This window comes from Oncorhynchus mykiss, unplaced genomic scaffold (genome assembly GCF_057628025.1).
Source record: "Oncorhynchus mykiss isolate SJ-2025 unplaced genomic scaffold, ASM5762802v1 scaffold93, whole genome shotgun sequence".
Lineage (NCBI taxonomy): Eukaryota > Metazoa > Chordata > Actinopteri > Salmoniformes > Salmonidae > Oncorhynchus > Oncorhynchus mykiss.
The window spans coordinates 945,486-959,183 of record NW_028322092.1 but is presented as its reverse complement, the minus strand read 5'-3'; the positions used below and the strand labels follow the sequence as shown (position 1 = coordinate 959,183).

Sequence of the window (13,698 nt, the reverse complement as noted above, 5' to 3'; positions counted from 1 at the left end):
TTCTTGCCTGTCTATTTCTTGTCCGGAAAATGATAATTTATTCAAGCCATTTAGGAGTACAATTCATTGGTAATAGGTATGTCATTGAGATGACAGGTCAGAGTGCAGGCAGAGATAGAATACAAATTCATAGCCTTCTGTATCACCAACTATGCAGAGTGGCAAGCCTGCTCGAAATTCCAAGCGGATGGTTGTTTGCGAAGTGAGTTGGTGCTTCGGCAGAGAAAATAATCACCTAACGTGGGGCTCGAACCCACGACCCTGAGATTAAGAGTCTCATGCTCTACCGACTGAGCTAGCCAGGTGCCTCAATAGTATTTTTGACTTGGTTTGAATATCGTACATCCCAGTTTCTGCAAAATATGGTGATCAGTGAGTGTTGTTGATGGATCCTGTGGTGCAATCTGTTATCGGGTTGTACTTAAACAGCAGTATACAGCAATTAGATGACAAGGTTATGAGTTCAAGCCCCACTAGGAGCAAGTATTGTTCTTGAAGCCTCTGCCTGTCTATTTCTTGTCCGGAAAATGATAATTTATTCAAGCCATTTAGGAGTACAATTCATTGGTAATAGGTATGTCATTGAGATGACAGGTCAGAGTGCAGGCAGAGATAGAATACAAATTCATAGCCTTCTGTATCACCAACTATGCAGGGTGGCAAGCCTGTCGAAATTCCAAGCGGATGGTTGTTTGCCAAGTGAGTTGGTGCTTCGGCAGAGAAAATAATTACCCAACATGGGGCTCGAACCAAGACCCTGAGATTAAGAGTCTCATGCTCTACCGACTGAGCTAGCCAGGTACCTCAATGGTGATCTTGACTTGGTTTGAAAATCGTACATCCCAGTTTCTGCAAAATATGGTGATCAGTGAGTGTTGTTGATGGATCCTGTGGTGCAATATGTTAGCGTGTTGTACTTATACAGCAGTATACAGCAATTAGATGACAAGGTTATGAGTTCAAGCCCCACTAGGAGCAAGTATTGTTCTTGAAGCCTCTGCCTGTCTATTTCTTGTCCGGAAAATGATAATTTATTCAAGCCATTTAGGAGTACAATTCATTGGTAATAGGTATGTCATTCAGATGACAGGTCAGAGTGCAGGCAGAGATAGAATACAAATTCATAGCCTTCTGTATCACCAACTATGCAGGGTGGCAAGCCTGCTCGAAATTCCAAGCGGATGGTTGTTTGCGAAGTGAGTTGGTGCTTCGGCAGAGAAAATAATCACCTAACGTGGGGCTCGAACCCACGACCCTGAGATTAAGAGTCTCATGCTCTACCGACTGAGCTAGCCAGGTGCCTCAATAGTATTTTTGACTTGGTACGAATATCGTACAGCCCAGTTTCTGCAAAATATGGTGATCAGTGAGTGTTGTTGATGGATCCTGTGGTGCAATCTGTTAGCGTGTTGTACTTAAACAGCAGTATACAGCAATTAGATGACAAGGTTATGAGTTCAAGCCCCACTAGGAGCAAGTATTGTTCTTGAAGCCTCTGCCTGTCTATTTCTTGTCCGGAAAATGATAATTTATTCAAGCCATTTAGGAGTACAATTCATTGGTAATAGGTATGTCATTCAGATGACAGGTCAGAGTGCAGGCAGAGATAGAATACAAATTCATAGCCTTCTGTATCACCAACTATGCAGGGTGCTCGAAATTCCAAGCGGATGGTTGTTTGCGAAGTGAGTTGGTGCTTCGGCAGAGAAAATAATCACCCAACGTGGGGCTCGAACCCACGACCCTGAGATTAAGAGTCTCATGCTCTACCGACTGAGCTAGCCAGGTACCTCAATGCTGATCTTGACTTGGTTTGAATATCGTACATCCCAGTTTCTGCAAAATATGGTGATCAGTGAGTGTTGTTGATGGATCCTGTGGTGCAATCTGTTAGCGTGTTGTACTTATACAGCAGTATAAAGCAATTAGATGACAAGGTTATGAGTTCAAGCCCCACCAGGAGCAAGTATTCTTCTTGCCTGTCTATTTCTTGTCCGGAAAATGATAATTTATTCAAGCCATTTAGGAGTACAATTCATTGGTAATAGGTATGTCATTGAGATGACAGGTCAGAGTGCAGGCAGAGATAGAATACAAATTCATAGCCTTCTGTATCACCAACTATGCAGGGTGGCAAGCCTGCTCGAAATTCCAAGCGGATGGTTGTTTGCGAAGTGAGTTGGTGCTTCGGCAGAGAAAATAATCACCTAACGTGGGGCTCAAACCCACGACCCTGAGATTAAGAGTCTCATGCTCTACCGACTGAGCTAGCCAGGTGCCTCAATAGTATTTTTGAATTGGTATGAATATCGTACAGCCCAGTTTCTGCAAAATATGGTGATCAGTGAGGGTTGTTGATGGATCCTGTGGTGCAATCTGTTAGCGTGTTGTACTTATACAGCAGTATACAGCAATTAGATGACAAGGTTATGAGTTCAAGCCCCGTCAGGAGCAAGTATTGTTCTTGAAGCCTCTGCCTGTCTATTTCTTGTCCGGAAAATGATAATTTATTCAAGCCATTTAGGAGTACAATTCATTGGTAATAGGTATGTCATTGAGATGACAGGTCAGAGTGCAGGCAGAGATAGAATACAAATTCATAGCCTTCTGTATCACCAACTATGCAGGGTGGCAAGCCTGTCGAAATTCCAAGCGGATGGTTGTTTGCGAAGTGAGTTGGTGCTTCGGCAGAGAAAATAATCACCTAACGTGGGGCTCGAACCCACGACCCTGAGATTAAGAGTCTCATGCTCTACCGACTGAGCTAGCCAGGTGCCTCAATGGTGATTTTGACTTGGTTTGAATATCGTACATCCCAGTTTCTGCAAAATATGGTGATCAGTGAGTGTTGTTGATGGATCCTGTGGTGCAATCTGTTAGCGTGTTGTACTTATACAGCAGTATACAGCAATTAGATGACAAGGTGAGTGTTGTTGATGGATCCTGTGGTGCAATCTGTTAGCGTGTTGTACTTATACAGCAGTATAAAGCAATTAGATGACAAGGTTATGAGTTCAAGCCCCACCAGGAGCAAGTATTCTTCTTGAAGCCTCTGTCTGTCTATTTCTTGTCCGGAAAATGATAATTTATTCAAGCCATTTAGGAGTACAATTCATTGGTAATAGGTATGTCATTGAGAAGACAGGTCAGAGTGCAGGCAGAGATAGAATACAAATTCATAGCCTTCTGTATCAACAACTATGCAGGGTGGTAAGCCTGTCGAAATTCCAAGCGGATGGTTGTTTGCGAAGTGAGTTGGTGCTTCGGCAGAGAAAATAATTACCCAACGTGGGGCTCGAACCCACGACCATGAGATTAAGAGTCTCATGCTCTACCGACTGAGCTAGCCAGGTACCTCAATGGTGATCTTGACTTGGTTTGAAAATCGTACATCCCAGTTTCTGCAAACTATGGTGATCAGTGAGTGTTGTTGATGGATCCTGTGGTGCAATATGTTAGCGTGTTGTACTTATACAGCAGTATACAGCAATTAGATGACAAGGTTATGAGTTCAAGCCCCACTAGGAGCAAGTATTGTTCTTGAAGCCTCTGCCTGTCTATTTCTTGTCCGGAAAATGATAATTTATTCAAGCCATTTAGGAGTACAATTCATTGGTAATAGGTATGTCATTCAGATGACAGGTCAGAGTGCAGGCAGAGATAGAATACAAATTCATAGCCTTCTGTATCACCAACTATGCAGGGTGGCAAGCCTGCTCGAAATTCCAAGCGGATGGTTGTTTGCGAAGTGAGTTGGTGCTTCGGCAGAGAAAATAATCACCTAACGTGGGGCACGAACCCACGACCCTGAGATTAAGAGTCTCATGCTCTACCGACTGAGCTAGCCAGGTGCCTCAATAGTGTTTTTGACTTGGTACGAATATCGTACATCCCAGTTTCTGCAAAATATGGTGATCAGTGAGTGTTGTTGATGGATCCTGTGGTGCAATCTGTTCTTGAAGCCTCTTCCTGTCTATTTCTTGTCCGGAAAATGATAATTTATTCAAGCCATTTAGGAGTACAATTCATTGGTAATAGGTATGTCATTGAGATGACAGGTCAGAGTGCAGGCAGAGATAGAATACAAATTCATAGCCTTCTGTATCACCAACTATGCAGGGTGGTAAGCCTGTCGAAATTCCAAGCGGATGGTTGTTTGCGAAGTGAGTTGGTGCTTCGGCAGAGAAAATAATTACCCAAAGTGGGGCTCGAACCCACGACCATGAGATTAAGAGTCTCATGCTCTACCGACTGAGCTAGCCAGGTACCTCAATGGTGATCTTGACTTGGTTTGAAAATCGTACATCCCAGTTTCTGCAAAATATGGTGATCAGTGAGTGTTGTTGATGGATCCTGTGGTGCAATCTGTTAGCGTGTTGTACTTATACAGCAGTATACAGCAATTAGATGACAAGGTTATGAGTTCAAGCCCCACCAGGAGCAAGTACTCTTCTTGAAGCCTCTGCCTGTCTATTTCTTGTCCGGAAAATGATAATTTATTCAAGCCATTTAGGAGTACAATTCATTGGTAATAGGTATGTCTTGAGAAGACAGGTCAGAGTGCAGGCAGAGATAGAATACAAATTCATAGCCTTCTGTATCACCAACTATGCAGGGTGGCAAGCCTGCTCGAAATTCCAAGCGGATGGTTGTTTGCGAAGTGAGTTGGTGCTTCGGCAGAGAAAATAATCACCTAACGTGGGGCTCGAACCCACGACCCTGAGATTAAGAGTCTCATGCTCTACCGACTGAGCTAGCCAGGTGCCTCAATAGTATTTTTGACTTGGTATGAATATCGTACAGCCCAGTTTCTGCAAAATATGGTGATCAGTGAGGGTTGTTGATGGATCCTGTGGTGCAATCTGTTAGCGTGTTGTACTTATACAGCAGTATACAGCAATTAGATGACAAGGTTATGAGTTCAAGCCCCACCAGGAGCAAGTATTGTTCTTGAAGCCTCTGCCTGTCTATTTCTTGTCCGGAAAATGACAATTTATTCAAGCCATTTAGGAGTACAATTCATTGGTAATAGGTATGTCATTCAGATGACAGGTCAGAGTGCAGGCAGAGATAGAATACAAATTCATAGCCTTCTGTATCACCAACTATGCAGGGTGGCAAGCCTGCTCGAAATTCCAAGCGGATGGTTGTTTGCGAAGTGAGTTGGTGCTTCGGCAGAGAAAATAATCACCTAACGTGGGGCTCGAACCCACGACCCTGAGATTAAGAGTCTCATGCTCTACCGACTGAGCTAGCCAGGTGCCTCAATAGTATTTTTGACTTGGTACGAATATCGTACAGCCCAGTTTCTGCAAAATATGGTGATCAGTGAGTGTTGTTGATGGATCCTGTGGTGCAATCTGTTAGCGTGTTGTACTTAAACAGCAGTATACAGCAATTAGATGACAAGGTTATGAGTTCAAGCCCCACTAGGAGCAAGTATTGTTCTTGAAGCCTCTGCCTGTCTATTTCTTGTCCGGAAAATGATAATTTATTCAAGCAAATTAGGAGTACAATTCATTGGTAATAGGTATGTCATTGAGATGACAGGTCAGAGTGCAGGCAGAGATAGAATACAAATTCATAGCCTTCTGTATCACCAACTATGCAGGGTGGCAAGCCTGCTCGAAATTCCAAGCGGATGGTTGTTTGCGAAGTGAGTTGGTGCTTCGGCAGAGAAAATAATCACCTAACGTGGGGCTCAAACCCACGACCCTGAGATTAAGAGTCTCATGCTCTACCGACTGAGCTAGCCAGGTGCCTCAATAGTATTTTTGAATTGGTATGAATATCGTACAGCCCAGTTTCTGCAAAATATGGTGATCAGTGAGGGTTGTTGATGGATCCTGTGGTGCAATCTGTTAGCGTGTTGTACTTATACAGCAGTATACAGCAATTAGATGACAAGGTTATGAGTTCAAGCCCCGTCAGGAGCAAGTATTGTTCTTGAAGCCTCTGCCTGTCTATTTCTTGTCCGGAAAATGATAATTTATTCAAGCCATTTAGGAGTACAATTCATTGGTAATAGGTATGTCATTGAGATGACAGGTCAGAGTGCAGGCAGAGATAGAATACAAATTCATAGCCTTCTGTATCACCAACTATGCAGGGTGGCAAGCCTGTCGAAATTCCAAGCGGATGGTTGTTTGCGAAGTGAGTTGGTGCTTCGGCAGAGAAAATAATCACCTAACGTGGGGCTCGAACCCACGACCCTGAGATTAAGAGTCTCATGCTCTACCGACTGAGCTAGCCAGGTGCCTCAATGGTGATTTTGACTTGGTTTGAATATCGTACATCCCAGTTTCTTGTCCGGAAAATGATAATTTATTCAAGCCATTTAGGAGTACAATTCATTGGTAATAGGTATGTCATTGAGAAGACAGGTCAGAGTGCAGGCAGAGATAGAATACAAATTCATAGCCTTCTGTATCAACAACTATGCAGGGTGGTAAGCCTGTCGAAATTCCAAGCGGATGGTTGTTTGCGAAGTGAGTTGGTGCTTCGGCAGAGAAAATAATTACCCAACGTGGGGCTCGAACCCACGACCATGAGATTAAGAGTCTCATGCTCTACCGACTGAGCTAGCCAGGTACCTCAATGGTGATCTTGACTTGGTTTGAAAATCGTACATCCCAGTTTCTGCAAACTATGGTGATCAGTGAGTGTTGTTGATGGATCCTGTGGTGCAATATGTTAGCGTGTTGTACTTATACAGCAGTATACAGCAATTAGATGACAAGGTTATGAGTTCAAGCCCCACTAGGAGCAAGTATTGTTCTTGAAGCCTCTGCCTGTCTATTTCTTGTCCGGAAAATGATAATTTATTCAAGCCATTTAGGAGTACAATTCATTGGTAATAGGTATGTCATTCAGATGACAGGTCAGAGTGCAGGCAGAGCAAGAATACAAATTCATAGCCTTCTGTATCACCAACTATGCAGGGTGGCAAGCCTGCTCGAAATTCCAAGCGGATGGTTGTTTGCGAAGTGAGTTGGTGCTTCGGCAGAGAAAATAATCACCCAACGTGGGGCTCGAACCCACGACCCTGAGATTAAGAGTCTCATGCTCTACCGACTGAGCTAGCCAGGTACCTCAATGGTGATCCTGACTTGGTTTGAATATCGTACATCCCAGTTTCTGCAAAATATGGTGATCAGTGAGTGTTGTTGATGGATCCTGTGGTGCAATCTGTTAGCGTGTTGTACTTATACAGCAGTATACAGCAATTAGATGACAAGGTTATGAGTTCAAGCCCCACTAGGAGCAAGTATTGTTCTTGAAGCCTCTGCCTGTCTATTTCTTGTCCGGAAAATGATAATTTATTCAAGCCATTTAGGAGTACAATTCATTGGTAATAGGTATGTCATTCAGATGACAGGTCAGAGTGCAGGCAGAGATAGAATACAAATTCATAGCCTTCTGTATCACCAACTATGCAGGGTGGCAAGCCTGCTCGAAATTCCAAGCGGATGGTTGTTTGCGAAGTGAGTTGGTGCTTCGGCAGAGAAAATAATCACCTAACGTGGGGCACGAACCCACGACCCTGAGATTAAGAGTCTCATGCTCTACCGACTGAGCTAGCCAGGTGCCTCAATAGTGTTTTTGACTTGGTACGAATATCGTACATCCCAGTTTCTGCAAAATATGGTGATCAGTGAGTGTTGTTGATGGATCCTGTGGTGCAATCTGTTCTTGAAGCCTCTTCCTGTCTATTTCTTGTCCGGAAAATGATAATTTATTCAAGCCATTTAGGAGTACAATTCATTGGTAATAGGTATGTCATTGAGATGACAGGTCAGAGTGCAGGCAGAGATAGAATACAAATTCATAGCCTTCTGTATCACCAACTATGCAGGGTGGTAAGCCTGTCGAAATTCCAAGCGGATGGTTGTTTGCGAAGTGAGTTGGTGCTTCGGCAGAGAAAATAATTACCCAAAGTGGGGCTCGAACCCACGACCATGAGATTAAGAGTCTCATGCTCTACCGACTGAGCTAGCCAGGTACCTCAATGGTGATCTTGACTTGGTTTGAAAATCGTACATCCCAGTTTCTGCAAAATATGGTGATCAGTGAGTGTTGTTGATGGATCCTGTGGTGCAATCTGTTAGCGTGTTGTACTTATACAGCAGTATACAGCAATTAGATGACAAGGTTATGAGTTCAAGCCCCACCAGGAGCAAGTACTCTTCTTGAAGCCTCTGCCTGTCTATTTCTTGTCCGGAAAATGACAATTTATTCAAGCCATTTAGGAGTACAATTCATTGGTAATAGGTATGTCATTGAGATGACAGGTCAGAGTGCAGGCAGAGATAGAATACAAATTCATAGCCTTCTGTATCACCAACTATGCAGGGTGGCAAGCCTGCTCGAAATTCCAAGCGGATGGTTGTTTGCGAAGTGAGTTGGTGCTTCGGCAGAGAAAATAATTACCCCAAGTGGGGCTCGAACCCACGACCATGAGATTAAGAGTCTCATGCTCTACCGACTGAGCTAGCCAGGTGCCTCAATAGTATTTTTGACTTGGTACGAATATCGTACAGCCCAGTTTCTGCAAAATATGGTGATCAGTGAGTGTTGTTGATGGATCCTGTGGTGCAATCTGTTAGCGTGTTGTACTTAAACAGCAGTATACAGCAATTAGATGACAAGGTTATGAGTTCAAGCCCCACTAGGAGCAAGTATTGTTCTTGAAGCCTCTGCCTGTCTATTTCTTGTCCGGAAAATGATAATTTATTCAAGCCATTTAGGAGTACAATTCATTGGTAATAGGTATGTCATTGAGATGACAGGTCAGAGTGCAGGCAGAGATAGAATACAAATTCATAGCCTTCTGTATCACCAACTATGCAGGGTGGTAAGCCTGTCGAAATTCCAAGCGGATGGTTGTTTGCGAAGTGAGTTGGTGCTTCGGCAGAGAAAATAATTACCCCAAGTGGGGCTCGAACCCACGACCATGAGATTAAGAGTCTCATGCTCTACCGACTGAGCTAGCCAGGTACCTCAATGGTGATCTTGACTTGGTTTGAAAATCGTACATCCCAGTTTCTGCAAAATATGGTGATCAGTGAGTGTTGTTGATGGATCCTGTGGTGCAATATGTTAGCGTGTTGTACTTATACAGCAGTATACAGCAATTAGATGACAAGGTTATGAGTTCAAGCCCCACTAGGAGCAAGTATTGTTCTTGAAGCCTCTGCCTGTCTATTTCTTGTCCGGAAAATGATAATTTATTCAAGCCATTTAGGAGTACAATTCATTGGTAATAGGTATGTCATTCAGATGACAGGTCAGAGTGCAGGCAGAGCTAGAATACAAATTCATAGCCTTCTGTATCACCAACCATGCAGAGTGGCAAGCCTGTTCGAAATTCCAAGCGGATGGTTGTTTGCGAAGTGAGTTGGTGCTTCGGCAGAGAAAATAATCACCTAACGTGGGGCTCGAACCCACGACCCTGAGATTAAGAGTCTCATGCTCTACCGACTGAGCTAGCCAGGTGCCTCAATGGTGATTTTGACTTGGTTTGAATATCGTACATCCCAGTTTCTGCAAAATATGGTGATCAGTGAGTGTTGTTGATGGATCCTGTGGTGCAATCTGTTAGCGTGTTGTACTTATACAGCAGTATACAGCAATTAGATGACAAGGTTATGAGTTCAAGCCCCACCAGGAGCAAGTATTGTTCTTGAAGCCTCTGCCTGTCTATTTCTTGTCCGGAAAATGATAATTTATTCAAGCCATTTAGGAGTACAATTCATTGGTAATAGGTATGTCATTCAGATGACAGGTCAGAGTGCAGGCAGAGCAAGAATACAAATTCATAGCCTTCTGTATCACCAACTATGCAGGGTGGCAAGCCTGCTCGAAATTCCAAGAGGATGGTTGTTTGCGAAGTGAGTTGGTGCTTCGGCAGAGAAAATAATCACCCAACGTGGGGCTCGAACCCACGACCCTGAGATTAAGAGTCTCATGCTCTACCGACTGAGCTAGCCAGGTACCTCAATGGTGATCCTGACTTGGTTTGAATATCGTACATCCCAGTTTCTGCAAAATATGGTGATCAGTGAGTGTTGTTGATGGATCCTGTGGTGCAATCTGTTAGCGTGTTGTACTTATACAGCAGTATACAGCAATTAGATGACAAGGTTATGAGTTCAAGCCCCACTAGGAGCAAGTATTGTTCTTGAAGCCTCTGCCTGTCTATTTCTTTCCGGAAAATGATAATTTATTCAAGCCATTTAGGAGTACAATTCATTGGTAATAGGTATGTCATTCAGATGACAGGTCAGAGTGCAGGCAGAGCTAGAATACAAATTCATAGCCTTCTGTATCACCAACCATGCAGAGTGGCAAGCCTGTTCGAAATTCCAAGCGGATTGTTGTTTGCGAAGTGAGTTGGTGCTTCGGCAGAGAAAATAATCACCTAACGTGGGGCTCGAACCAACGACCCTGAGATTAAGAGTCTCATGCTCTACCGACTGAGCTAGCCGGGTGCCTCAATGGTGATTTTGACTTGGTTTGAATATCGTACATCCCAGTTTCTGCAAAATATGGTGATCCGTGAGTGTTGTTGATGGATCCTGTGGTGCAATCTGTTAGCGTGTTGTACTTATACAGCAGTATACAGCAATTAGATGACAAGGTTATGAGTTCAAGCCCCGTCAGGAGCAAGTATTGTTCTTGAAGCCTCTGCCTGTCTATTTCTTGTCCGGAAAATGATAATTTATTCAAGCCATTTAGGAGTACAATTCATTGGTAATAGGTATGTCATTGAGATGACAGGTCAGAGTGCAGGCAGAGATAGAATACAAATTCATAGCCTTCTGTATCACCAACTATGCAGGGTGGCAAGCCTGTCGAAATTCCAAGCGGATGGTTGTTTGCGAAGTGAGTTGGTGCTTCGGCAGAGAAAATAATCACCTAACGTGGGGCTCGAACCCACGACCCTGAGATTAAGAGTCTCATGCTCTACCGACTGAGCTAGCCAGGTGCCTCAATGGTGATTTTGACTTGGTTTGAATATCGTACATCCCAGTTTCTGCAAAATATGGTGATCAGTGAGTGTTGTTGATGGATCCTGTGGTGCAATCTGTTAGCGTGTTGTACTTATACAGCAGTATACAGCAATTAGATGACAAGGTTATGAGTTCAAGCCCCACCAGGAGCAAGTATTGTTCTTGAAGCCTCTGCCTGTCTATTTCTTGTCCGGAAAATGATAATTTATTCAAGCCATTTAGGAGTACAATTCATTGGTAATAGGTATGTCATTCAGATGACAGGTCAGAGTGCAGGCAGAGCAAGAATACAAATTCATAGCCTTCTGTATCACCAACTATGCAGGGTGGCAAGCCTGCTCGAAATTCCAAGAGGATGGTTGTTTGCGAAGTGAGTTGGTGCTTCGGCAGAGAAAATAATCACCCAACGTGGGGCTCGAACCCACGACCCTGAGATTAAGAGTCTCATGCTCTACCGACTGAGCTAGCCAGGTACCTCAATGGTGATCCTGACTTGGTTTGAATATCGTACATCCCAGTTTCTGCAAAATATGGTGATCAGTGAGTGTTGTTGATGGATCCTGTGGTGCAATCTGTTAGCGTGTTGTACTTATACAGCAGTATACAGCAATTAGATGACAAGGTTATGAGTTCAAGCCCCACTAGGAGCAAGTATTGTTCTTGAAGCCTCTGCCTGTCTATTTCTTTCCGGAAAATGATAATTTATTCAAGCCATTTAGGAGTACAATTCATTGGTAATAGGTATGTCATTCAGATGACAGGTCAGAGTGCAGGCAGAGCTAGAATACAAATTCATAGCCTTCTGTATCACCAACCATGCAGAGTGGCAAGCCTGTTCGAAATTCCAAGCGGATTGTTGTTTGCGAAGTGAGTTGGTGCTTCGGCAGAGAAAATAATCACCTAACGTGGGGCTCGAACCAACGACCCTGAGATTAAGAGTCTCATGCTCTACCGACTGAGCTAGCCGGGTGCCTCAATGGTGATTTTGACTTGGTTTGAATATCGTACATCCCAGTTTCTGCAAAATATGGTGATCCGTGAGTGTTGTTGATGGATCCTGTGGTGCAATCTGTTAGCGTGTTGTACTTATACAGCAGTATACAGCAATTAGATGACAAGGTTATGAGTTCAAGCCCCGTCAGGAGCAAGTATTGTTCTTGAAGCCTCTGCCTGTCTATTTCTTGTCCGGAAAATGATAATTTATTCAAGCCATTTAGGAGTACAATTCATTGGTAATAGGTATGTCATTGAGATGACAGGTCAGAGTGCAGGCAGAGATAGAATACAAATTCATAGCCTTCTGTATCACCAACTATGCAGGGTGGCAAGCCTGTCGAAATTCCAAGCGGATGGTTGTTTGCGAAGTGAGTTGGTGCTTCGGCAGAGAAAATAATCACCTAACGTGGGGCTCGAACCCACGACCCTGAGATTAAGAGTCTCATGCTCTACCGACTGAGCTAGCCAGGTGCCTCAATGGTGATTTTGACTTGGTTTGAATATCGTACATCCCAGTTTCTGCAAAATATGGTGATCAGTGAGTGTTGTTGATGGATCCTGTGGTGCAATCTGTTAGCGTGTTGTACTTATACAGCAGTATACAGCAATTAGATGACAAGGTGAGTGTTGTTGATGGATCCTGTGGTGCAATCTGTTAGCGTGTTGTACTTATACAGCAGTATAAAGCAATTAGATGACAAGGTTATGAGTTCAAGCCCCACCAGGAGCAAGTATTCTTCTTGAAGCCTCTGTCTGTCTATTTCTTGTCCGGAAAATGATAATTTATTCAAGCCATTTAGGAGTACAATTCATTGGTAATAGGTATGTCATTGAGAAGACAGGTCAGAGTGCAGGCAGAGATAGAATACAAATTCATAGCCTTCTGTATCACCAACTATGCAGGGTGGTAAGCCTGTCGAAATTCCAAGCGGATGGTTGTTTGCGAAGTGAGTTGGTGCTTCGGCAGAGAAAATAATTACCCAACGTGGGGCTCGAACCCACGACCATGAGATTAAGAGTCTCATGCTCTACCGACTGAGCTAGCCAGGTACCTCAATGGTGATCTTGACTTGGTTTGAAAATCGTACATCCCAGTTTCTGCAAACTATGGTGATCAGTGAGTGTTGTTGATGGATCCTGTGGTGCAATATGTTAGCGTGTTGTACTTATACAGCAGTATACAGCAATTAGATGACAAGGTTATGAGTTCAAGCCCCACTAGGAGCAAGTATTGTTCTTGAAGCCTCTGCCTGTCTATTTCTTGTCCGGAAAATGATAATTTATTCAAGCCATTTAGGAGTACAATTCATTGGTAATAGGTATGTCATTCAGATGACAGGTCAGAGTGCAGGCAGAGCAAGAATACAAATTCATAGCCTTCTGTATCACCAACTATGCAGGGTGGCAAGCCTGCTCGAAATTCCAAGCGGATGGTTGTTTGCGAAGTGAGTTGGTGCTTCGGCAGAGAAAATAATCACCCAACGTGGGGCTCGAACCCACGACCCTGAGATTAAGAGTCTCATGCTCTACCGACTGAGCTAGCCAGGTACCTCAATGGTGATCCTGACTTGGTTTGAATATCGTACATCCCAGTTTCTGCAAAATATGGTGATCAGTGAGTGTTGTTGATGGATCCTGTGGTGCAATCTGTTAGCGTGTTGTACTTATACAGCAGTATACAGCAATTAGA

The 13,698-nt window shown here is 43.7% G+C and overlaps 12 non-coding genes across 12 annotated transcripts; all 12 read right to left on the bottom strand.

The window, feature by feature from the left end:
* Positions 1–232: 232 nt before the first annotated feature.
* Positions 233–305, bottom strand: trnak-cuu (transfer RNA lysine (anticodon CUU)). Its single transcript has one exon. It is a non-coding gene; the product is annotated as a tRNA-Lys (tRNA).
* A 921-nt stretch (positions 306–1,226) lies between these two features.
* trnak-cuu (transfer RNA lysine (anticodon CUU)) lies at positions 1,227–1,299 on the bottom strand. Its single transcript has one exon. It is a non-coding gene; the product is annotated as a tRNA-Lys (tRNA).
* Positions 1,300–2,701: 1,402 nt separating this feature from the next.
* trnak-cuu (transfer RNA lysine (anticodon CUU)) lies at positions 2,702–2,774 on the bottom strand. The gene has a single exon. It is a non-coding gene; the product is annotated as a tRNA-Lys (tRNA).
* Positions 2,775–3,280: 506 nt separating this feature from the next.
* Positions 3,281–3,353, bottom strand: trnak-cuu (transfer RNA lysine (anticodon CUU)). The gene has a single exon. It is a non-coding gene; the product is annotated as a tRNA-Lys (tRNA).
* Positions 3,354–4,690: 1,337 nt separating this feature from the next.
* On the bottom strand, positions 4,691–4,763 carry trnak-cuu (transfer RNA lysine (anticodon CUU)). Its single transcript has one exon. It is a non-coding gene; the product is annotated as a tRNA-Lys (tRNA).
* Positions 4,764–5,188: 425 nt separating this feature from the next.
* On the bottom strand, positions 5,189–5,261 carry trnak-cuu (transfer RNA lysine (anticodon CUU)). The gene has a single exon. It is a non-coding gene; the product is annotated as a tRNA-Lys (tRNA).
* A 922-nt stretch (positions 5,262–6,183) lies between these two features.
* Positions 6,184–6,256, bottom strand: trnak-cuu (transfer RNA lysine (anticodon CUU)). The gene has a single exon. It is a non-coding gene; the product is annotated as a tRNA-Lys (tRNA).
* Positions 6,257–6,518: 262 nt separating this feature from the next.
* trnak-cuu (transfer RNA lysine (anticodon CUU)) lies at positions 6,519–6,591 on the bottom strand. Its single transcript has one exon. It is a non-coding gene; the product is annotated as a tRNA-Lys (tRNA).
* A 2,831-nt stretch (positions 6,592–9,422) lies between these two features.
* Positions 9,423–9,495, bottom strand: trnak-cuu (transfer RNA lysine (anticodon CUU)). Its single transcript has one exon. It is a non-coding gene; the product is annotated as a tRNA-Lys (tRNA).
* Positions 9,496–10,914: 1,419 nt separating this feature from the next.
* On the bottom strand, positions 10,915–10,987 carry trnak-cuu (transfer RNA lysine (anticodon CUU)). The gene has a single exon. It is a non-coding gene; the product is annotated as a tRNA-Lys (tRNA).
* A 1,419-nt stretch (positions 10,988–12,406) lies between these two features.
* Positions 12,407–12,479, bottom strand: trnak-cuu (transfer RNA lysine (anticodon CUU)). The gene has a single exon. It is a non-coding gene; the product is annotated as a tRNA-Lys (tRNA).
* A 506-nt stretch (positions 12,480–12,985) lies between these two features.
* trnak-cuu (transfer RNA lysine (anticodon CUU)) lies at positions 12,986–13,058 on the bottom strand. Its single transcript has one exon. It is a non-coding gene; the product is annotated as a tRNA-Lys (tRNA).
* Positions 13,059–13,698: the final 640 nt, after the last annotated feature.